General features: G+C 35.2%; 1 pseudogene; it reads right to left on the bottom strand.

Moving 5' to 3' along the window:
- Positions 1–4,879: 4,879 nt before the first annotated feature.
- On the bottom strand, positions 4,880–6,849 carry LOC137614807 (uncharacterized; annotated as a pseudogene).
- Positions 6,850–10,232: the final 3,383 nt, after the last annotated feature.

The following is a 10,232-nucleotide window of genomic DNA, read 5'->3' as shown; positions in this document are numbered from 1 at the left end:
TCACAGCCTGATTCCGAGGCAAAGTCTAAAGCTCTTAAGCCATGGCGATCGGTAGGAGAGATAGAACTCAACCACTCCCTATGGTGAGCATTAAAATCACCAACAAAGACAAACGAAGCCTTTCTATCATCTTCTTGTATCTTAGCCATAATGGTAAGAAGACAATCGAAGATAGAATCATCCATGTCTGGATTCCGGTAGATTGAACACAAATAAAAGTTGTTATGCCTGCCACAAACTTTTATTACCTGAATCTCATGACATCCACATTGATAGCAGGACTTATGAGAAGCAGGGTACTCGGTCCTAATATACACCGCCATTCCCCTGGCCCTAGGAATGGAATCACGTTTCAGGATTATTGGCTTCTTAAAACCAGTTATAAGGAGCTCAGATGAGTGCCTCATTATTTATTATTATTATTATTACTTACTAAGCTACAACCCTAGTTGGAAAAGCAGTATGCTATAAGCCCAGGGGCTCCAACAGGGAAAATAGCTCAGTGCGGAAAGGAAAAAAGGAAAATAAAATATTCTAAGAAGAGTAACAACAATAAATATCTCCTATATAAACTATAAAAACTTTAACAAAACAAGAGGAAGAGAAATAAGATAGGAGAGTGTGCTCGAGTGTACCCTCAAGCAAGAGAACTCTAACCCAAGACAGTGAAAGGCCATGGTACAGAGGCTATGGCACTACCCAAGACTAGAGAACAGTGGTTTGATTTTGGAGTGTCCTTCTCCTAGAAGAGCTGCTTACCATAGCTAAAGAGTCTCTTCTACCCTTACCAAGAGGAAAGTACACTGAACAAATTGCAGTGCAGTAATTAACCCTTTGGGTGAAGAAGTGTTAAGTATCTCATTGTTGTCAGATGTATGAGGAAAGACGAGAATATGTAAAGAATAGGCCAGACTATTCTGTGTAAGTGTAGGCAAAGAAAAATAAGCCGTGACTAGAGAGAGGGGTCCAATGCAATACTGTCTGGCCAGTCAAAGGATCCAATACCTCTCTAGTGGTAGTATCTCAATATATATATTTATATATATATATATATATATATATATATATATATATATATATATATATATATATATATATATATATATATATATAACCTTTATAGGTATATACATAAACTATTATTTACGGATTGGAGAGATATATACGGTGAAAGTACTTTTAATGAGAGGACAAAAATAGCTGCAACACATTTTGCTAACTTTTCCCCCACCACCCCAGAGGTAGTTAGTATAGCACGGTTTTAATTTTTATACTGCAGTTCCCCCATAGTCATAGTCTTCATGGACACAGAGAAAAATTGTTTTACTCTCTAAAATCTGAAATATAAAACCTTAAGTATTCACTCGCTTTACGAGAGCTTGCGGTTTTCTCTCCTTATCTGTAAACACTTGTAACTTTCGTGATTGAATAATCATTTTCCTTCAGCCAATATTTGTTTTAGTAAAGAATTCGTAGAATCCCAGACAATAATCTTTTCTATTTTATCAAATGAATGAAAATTCTCACATTCTTCTTATGGGAAATGGGCATCTTCATCCTTTAGAATATTAAGACTGGTATTCATTACACGCTTTCTTTGGTTTTTAGAAGATTTGAAAGTGTCAGTCTTGTGTCAATTTATTCACAATTACGTAGTTATATCTTACTATATTGATTGTTGCGCTCTGGGAAATACAATGCTCCTCTGCTGACCCCTTTAAGATAATCCCAATGTGAATCCTTCTATTCATTAATACGGCCATCCCTTGTCTAAATCTCTTTTGCACGGTTTGCATTTAATTTTTTTTTTTTTGTAGAGTGTAACAGCAGTAACCAGCTAAATAAGTTATAACAGAATGAACACCAAATACAATCCATGTCCTGTTGCGTGACTTGAATATCATTTACAAGAAATCATATTTAATATCTTTTTTATCACAAGTAGGTGGGGTACACAATTTGTTATTAATCCTTTTCCCCTTAGATATTGATTTCACATCAACTATTGACTATCAAATCAAAAAATTTATAAAGTGAGGGGGCAAGATTAGATCAGACGTCTAGATTCGATCAGGTAGTCTTTTAAACTCGGGTTGCCAGATCTCTGAAAGGAAAAAATGCCAAACTGATTCTCAGAAGATGCCAAATGACTAAAAAATATGCCAAACCTTTAAATAACACTAAGACTATATATATATATATATATATATATATATATATATATATATATATATATATATATATATATATATATATATACAGTCAGCGTTATAAGTTGTTGCGCGCACCCCAAATCAATCCCACTCACTCACAACAGCGGTATAAAAATAACAACATCCTTATGAAAAAAGAAAACAAGAAAAAATTTTGATGGCGTACTAACCTAATATTAATCAATTGCTGGTGTGCTTCCCCTTCCTCTTCAGTGTCTCCTTCAACCGTTTTGGCAAGGAGTTTGCAAGATTTTGCAGGATGGATGGCTCATAGGTGTCCCACGTGCGCTGAATGGCGGCCTTGAGTTTTTCCAGGGAACTGTGTCTTTGTCCCTTATCTTCGCCTTTATTATGACCGAAAGGTTCTCAATGGGGGAAAGGTCGGGGGAATTACCAGGCCAGTCTTGAATAAAGTCTATCCCACAATCTTTCAACCACGTTATCACACTTTTAGCTGTGTGCGCAGTAGCCCCGTCCTGCTGGAAAATAGAGGTTCCCGTCTTCTCGAAACTCTCTTCAAGATGGTCGTTCATCAACTTGTAGTACGTGTACTGGTTCACAGTCGTGTTCTTATCTAGGAACTTGAGTGTTCCTAAACCCCCATAACCAAAACACCCCCACACCATAACATACTGGGGGAACTTGCGGCGCTTGACAACCTGATTGTCTGCAAGCGTGTCCGTCTGGGGCCCCCACCACACTTTGCTTCCACTCGTGTCTGAGACAAAAAAAAACTAGCTTCATCACTCCACAACACTTTGCTGCCATTTCTCCAAAGGCCATTCTTTGTATTTCTCAGCAAAAAGTTTCCGGGCGATCACTTGCCGCTTGCTGATGTCAGGTTTCTTGGAAGGGTTCACTTTCTTGTACCTGAGGTCCGTACTTAACCTACGCTGAACGGTACGAACAGACACGTCCCCCAATAAACTAGGATTTTCAAATTTTATTTTCTTTGCAAAGGTTGAAGGTATAGCATCAACCTGCCGTTTCACGATCTTCAACGTGCGCGCTGAAATCTTACAGGGCCTTCCACTCGCCTTTTTGTGATGAGGTATGTCAACACTACCAGACTCCTTAAACTTACGCACGAGGTTTTTGGATGGTTCGCGGATTAACTCCTGTCTGTCGGGCGATATCTCGTGTTGGCAAACAGATTTTATGACACTCAATGACACGCACTATATCATCATGTGAAGTTTTAGGTCCTGGCATGATTACAAACAACACACAGCACCACAACACAAAGCACACCACGTGACAAAGAAGAGGGAGCGCGTCGCAAAAACTGAAGATATTCGCACTGAATGAAGTCGAGGCCAACACTGGCTGGGTCGGCGTTGTTTCCCTGAGCCGCCCAATGCGTACAGCTAAGTTGCCAATTAGTAAATTTCTCCCGGCCGATTTTCATAACGGATATAGAGGGGCCTGCTGAAAACAGTCAGAAGTTGTTTCGCGAAACAACTTATGACTATATATGTGTATATATATATATATATATATATATATATATATATATATATATATATATATTTATATATATATATATTTATATATATATATATATATATATATATATATATATATATATATATATATATATATATATATATGTATATATATATATATATATAAATACATACACATATACACAAACTTTAATACTTCACTTGTATTGAACTGAATATAAAATTTAGGCCTTAAGCCAAGCACTGGGGCATCAAAGTCCATTCAGTACTGTTTCCTGCAGTTTTTTCCCTTACTTCCTTTCCTTATTAGGCTATGATTACCATGTTGGAACCCTTGGGGTTATAGCATCCTGCTTTCTGCTTTTCAAACTAAGGTTGTAGCATAGTTAGCAATATATATATATATATATATATATATATATATATATATATATATATATATATATATATATATATATATGTATATATATACACATACACATATATACATAGTATGATTGTAATAATTAAACCTTTTTGGGAAACAATCATTAATAACTAAAAATACCAAATCAGTTAAGGGTGAGTTGAAACACAATTGCTCTTATATTGTATATTAATTTGTTGAACATCAATAAAAAAAATACAAACATTTATAGACTTTCATAGGGAACTTACTTAATAAACTAGCATGAGTATTGCAACTGTACTACAGATTAATAAAATATATTTTTGGATAAGCGTGTGCTATATACATTAAAGCAGTGAAAAGCTTGTAACTAGGCTAAGACTGCAAGCCAAAATACTATCAAATATTCAACATATTCGAAAATTTATGCTACACACATCTTATAGTACAAAAATATTCCACTCAAAATAAATAAATAAATAAATAAATAAGACTCCAATATATTCTTTAAAGAAGTAAAAGCTTGTAATTAGGCTAAGACTACAAGCCAAAATACAATAAAATATTCAACATATCTGAAAACATGTAAAATATATCCTAGAGTATGTAAAGCTTCAAAAATATTCCACTCAAAATCAATAAATAAAACTCAAATATATTCTTTAAAGAAGTAAAAAACTTTTAATTAGACTATGACTACAAGCCAAAAAACTAGCAAATATTCAACGTATCTGAAAACATATAAAATATATCTTAGAGTACGTAAAGCTTCCCGTCAAAACTGCACTCCAAATAAATAAATAAAACAAAACTCAAATATATTCAAACAGATTTCCATCAGTGTCTTCATTTTCAGTATCTTTACTGTTATAAATATCAGAATTAAAGAGCTTGTTCATATCTGACGAAGGAACAAACTGCTTGCAACAAAGTCCTCTAAAGTGCAGATGACACCTGATCCGCACAAGTGCATCTAGCATCTTTGTATTCATTTTCTTCCTAGCCTGATTTTACCAAAGACACTTGAGAAAATATTCGTTCTACAACAGCATTACTGGCAGGTGTAACTAATGCTGCAAGTGCCCACTTGGATATTTCTTGAAATGGATACTCGCCCATCCCATTTTGATAATCACTTACACCCACCCAGAACTGTACTGTATTATGAGGAATTTTGCCCCCAAACACACACTCCTCTTGCCAATCAATAACTACTAATTTCCGATATTGTTCATGAACTCTGTCAATTTCTTCAGAGTCTAGCAGCTTAAAAAAAGGCATTTTCTGAAAGTCAGGTCTTGCTACCTGATTTAAAATCAGAGAGGGATGTAAATTACAAAGATTATTGAATACATTTCGTGTGGGTGGAAGCCTTGCTTCTAACTGCTGTACAGCATCCAAGATAAAACTATGGCAGCAGTTCTGAACTTCTCTTACCCTCAGCAATGCTGTTTCCTGAGGGTATTTCTCAACATATGTTTTCACTTGGGCAAAGCGCGCTCCATAGTCAACTTGCTGGTATGTCAGTTCATCACCTCTGATTGAAAATTCTTGATTGCATTGACTTATAGAGAATGGCAAGTTCATTCTCCATACCATGAGGGTCTATATCAGTTGCCTGGAAAAAAGCATTTATTTTTTCAAATGCAAGGACAATTGGTGTTACTCAATGAAAATAAAGTTTATTTACTTCATCACCTAACATTTCCTTCATCATCCTTGCTTTGAATTTGGCCTCCTGGCCACATTTTTGTTCAGCACACATGAAATAAGCATGCAACTCAACCCAATTATTTAAAATATTGTTCATGACCTTCCCTCTTACAAGCCATCTTGTTGTTGCTGCTTGGTGGAAGGGAGTGGGCATTCCTTTTTTCTCCCCATAAGGATCCATAATTTGGAAGAGAGACTTGTAAGCCTTCCTTCAAAGACCACTTTTAGAAAACCACTTAGGAATTCCTGCCAAAAGGAAGCCCAAGTTTGATGGCAGCTTATCAAAAGCGTGCTGAACGCACAAGGCAAGAGAATGGCAAATGCATCTCATTTGCTTACAATTTGGAGTCACCTCTTAATCTACTCCACACTGAATTGTTATTCCCTACCATCACAGAGGCCCCGTCACTTGCAAAACCTAAACAATTACTAAAACGTTGGCCAATTTCCTCAACTGCCTCCTTGATTACATTAAAAAGTATTTCCCCAGTTGCCTCGGTAACTGTTTTGAGACCAACTAATTCTGTTACTATCCTCTTTTCCTTCTGACTATAATAGTGCATAGTTGTGCGGAGATGCTTATATGTACTAAGGTCTGTTGCTTCATCAATTAACAAAGCATATTTTGTACCTTTTATATCGTCGACTAACTCTTGTCCGAAAGCAGGAGAGATAACTTCAGTTATCAATTTACTGCATTTTGTCCTATGTAGACATATGCTACCCAAGGTGCTACCTACTCCATTTTTTTTTTTTTTAATAATTTCACCAAAGTGGTCAATTGACATAATGGAACAGTGACATAAGATAGCTACAGCTAATGCCAGTTCTGTTTTTTAATAGCTTCACTAGGGCTATTGGGCCGAAACGAAATAGGCCTCGTGATTTTAAGAGCAATCTGTTTCTTTTTGTGCTTCTCTGTTTGCTCATGCTTTTGAAGGATGGCCAATCGAGGATTCAAAGTACAGAAGTACAACTTGCAAAATGATTCTTTCACCCATGCAAACTTCGTCTCCCATTCACATCTATATTTTCTTTGGCCATCATAAAAACTCTTCCACTTGGGCATGGTAATGGTAAATATACTAAGCTTTATTTAGCCTAGGTCTTGGCCAACTTCAAGGTTATCTCAAAAAAAAAAAAAAAAAAAAAAAAATAATTACTATTTCTGCATAATATAATGTCCCCAAAAGAACTCCTAGTATGTGATCTCAAAGTGATCATACTTGTGCCATGTTCGGATCATTACTCCATTCAACCTATATCATAATGGACATGCAAAGAGAGCATGTCCTATCTACCAGAGTAGGCCTAAGCTCAAGTTAGTTGAGGATAGTTGCACCTATTCAACATATGAAGATACAATCGAGAAGACTTATATCTGAACATCAAAACTGGTAAACAGGGGATAGCAAATTGACAATGATAATGTCTCCAAAGTGTCAATGTAGGTCCAGTAGATTAAGGCTAGTTAACTTTAACTAACAGCCTAACCTTAACTAACCTTCCCTACAATTGCTGCTTACCAAATGCTATTTTTCTGTAAAATTACTTAAGAGATGACTAAATTAAAAATAGGTAAGTGAAATAAGGAAAACATATTTGTTAGACGGATGATTGAACAAAATCTATGCCAAAAACCAAACGGGTCAACAAGCAATTTAAAGAATTGTTTTTTGAAAAGGACATCAAAAGGTTACAAAGTGCGAATATTATGGTGCTAATAGAAAGGTCTAGTCAGAAGACCAGAAAGTCCAGTCAGAAGACCAACAGCTTTAGCAAGGTATACATTTGTCAACAGTTGGCTAAAGACTATCAAGGCCCACCTCAAGTGAGGAAGTATATGACTAATAGGGTTTATGTAGCTGCCAATTTGTAAATATATCCTTGGACACAAACTCCACCAACTATTACTTCTAATGCCTAATGTACAAGAATGGCGTGTCTTAGTTGAGCAAAATGTTGGAAATAAAGTATGCATTTACGTAGAACAAAAAATTTCCAGTGATACTTGCCAAGCCTGTGTATTTTTCTGCTCATAAAGCGCCATACAAACAATCTAAAATAAAATCACCAATACAATATTTTTGTTTTATAACCTAACCTACTTTGTATAATGTGGGGGCCACAGTTATAGTACATTAGACATAAAATAACCTACAAAAATAAGACTTGTGAAACAGAATTAAAAAAACACGGTGTAATTTAATATTAGTGAACCTAAGCTAGGTATATTTATAATAACCAACCACCATTGCCCGTACACTTAGGCTATGTTAAACATTATTTGGGTATTGTGAAATGACATTAATCTAGGGAGATCCCACACATTAACCCTTAGTAAGACTAATAAAAACAGTTCGATTAGGACCCAGGAGTAAAAACAAAAACTTTTCTATGGAGTTTCATAGCAGTGTTCTTCATTCTGCAAATGCCCCCGTACTTTATTGTGCTAATGATTTACTGGATTTTGCTCAGATGTAGCTCGGTTTGCTTGCGATTTAACATTATCTCATTGATCCGATGTTCTGAGAAACATATGTTTCGCTATGGACACTAGCCCGGTGGTCTAGTATTTCGGCATTAATTATCAATTATACAAATCTAACAAAAGAGGGTACTTGTAAGTTCATGATTGACCCTCTGTTCGAACAAGAACTTGAGTCTTCCATTTACCATTATCAGACTAAATATATCAAACACTTTTCTAGCCTAACCTTGCATTATTAACATGAAAAATAAAATAAGAGCTACAATTACCTCCTTAATTAATTGACCTGATGATTTATTGGGTTTTTCTCTGCTGTATGCTTGCTATTAAACATTATCTCATTGATCGTATAATCTGGCAAACCGAACATGTTTCGCTATGGATGTTAGCATCCCAACCTAGTAGTTTAGCTTTAATTATCAATTATACAAACTTTAAAGTGTGAATGCACACTTGGGAAAGGGGTGTGTTGGAGGCTCTGTTTAAACATGGACTTGTCTTCCATTTCCAATGACCCGACTAATTATAACAAACTTACTTTTCTACACTAACCTTTCGTTGTTAACCTGATAAATAAAATAGAGCTTTAACTGTATTGCATATTCCAATATTGAAAACAAAAACAAGGAGATTTAGAATATAAAATGTTGGACACTATATTCTGTTCTGAAATATCTGGTGGAAGGAGGCTCTTGCAGCCTTCGCAAAGATGACAAAAGGAGAAAAATGGGTGTATTTTGAATAAAATCTATAACTTCATTAACAGAGGTTTCTGCCTGTGACATATGATATTCAAAATGGTGCATTTGCTAAGATCTATTCCAATATATAGGCTTCAATGTCCTAACTAATATTGTACTGTATTTCAATGAAAACTTTACAAGGAGGCTATGCTCAACCAGGAAGGCCAAAATAAAAATTCAGGATAAAATTATTGAAAGGTGCAATAAAGTTTGTAGAAACTTAGACTAGTTTGTAATGCATTTCGTGGTGTTTTTAAACGTTTTTGATAATGAATCTTAGCGGAAATCTGTAGTCATTGGGTTATGGTGGGTCGACTACCATAATTGAAAAGTTATGGTTTTGCGCTAGGTATCTTCATCCATTACGTTCAGAACACCTTAAAATATAGTGTGCTTGTCTGTGTTCATATTTACAGTATATCAACCTTTTTTTAAACTATTTCCATCATAATAATAAAAAAAGTTACCATAATCAAAACAGAGTAACAGTATTGAAGCACTGTCAAACCACTGGAGCTTTTGTTTGCCTGGACTTATGGACACATAGAAAACAGGGTTTCCCATCACATTTTCTATGGAGTCATTTGTAAATGTTCAATCCTCGTCTTTTACAAATACCTTGTTACATAATTAAGTTAATGATTTATTGGTTTTTACTGTGCCGTATGCTCACGATTAAACATTATCTCACAGCTCCTACTTTCTAGCAAGCGGAACATGTTTTGCTACGCGTGTTAGCCCCGTGAGCTAGAAATTTGGCCTTAATTATCAATTATACATACTTAAGGGGTGAATACTCCCTTAACAAGAGGCGAATTGGCTTCCATTTCAATGATCAGACTAAATATATCAAACACAAGTATCTACCCTAACATTTTGTCATCAACATGATCAATGAAATAAGAGCTAGGATTATATAAAACTGAAAATGAATAACAAAGAAATTTAAAGTTAAAATCTTGGGCCCTTTATTCTGATTGAGCAAGTAACTTATGGCGGAAGCACCAACTACCAGTGTTTTTTCTGAACCACCGGGTGGAAGCAGGTTCTTATGTGCTATAACGACAAAAAGAGCAGCATGGTCCTTTTTTTTTTTTTTTTTTTTTTTTTTGTCTGTTATAGAGGTATTCGTCAGCAGAATATGGTATTTAAAATAGTGTATTTGCAAAGATCTATTCAATTATGAGTTTCAATATTCTAACTAATTTTGCACTATTC

This window comes from Palaemon carinicauda, chromosome 21 (assembly GCF_036898095.1).
Source record: "Palaemon carinicauda isolate YSFRI2023 chromosome 21, ASM3689809v2, whole genome shotgun sequence".
Classification (NCBI taxonomy): domain Eukaryota; kingdom Metazoa; phylum Arthropoda; class Malacostraca; order Decapoda; family Palaemonidae; genus Palaemon; species Palaemon carinicauda.
Note: the sequence above shows the minus strand (reverse complement) of the source record. Positions and strands in the feature narration are given on the sequence as shown.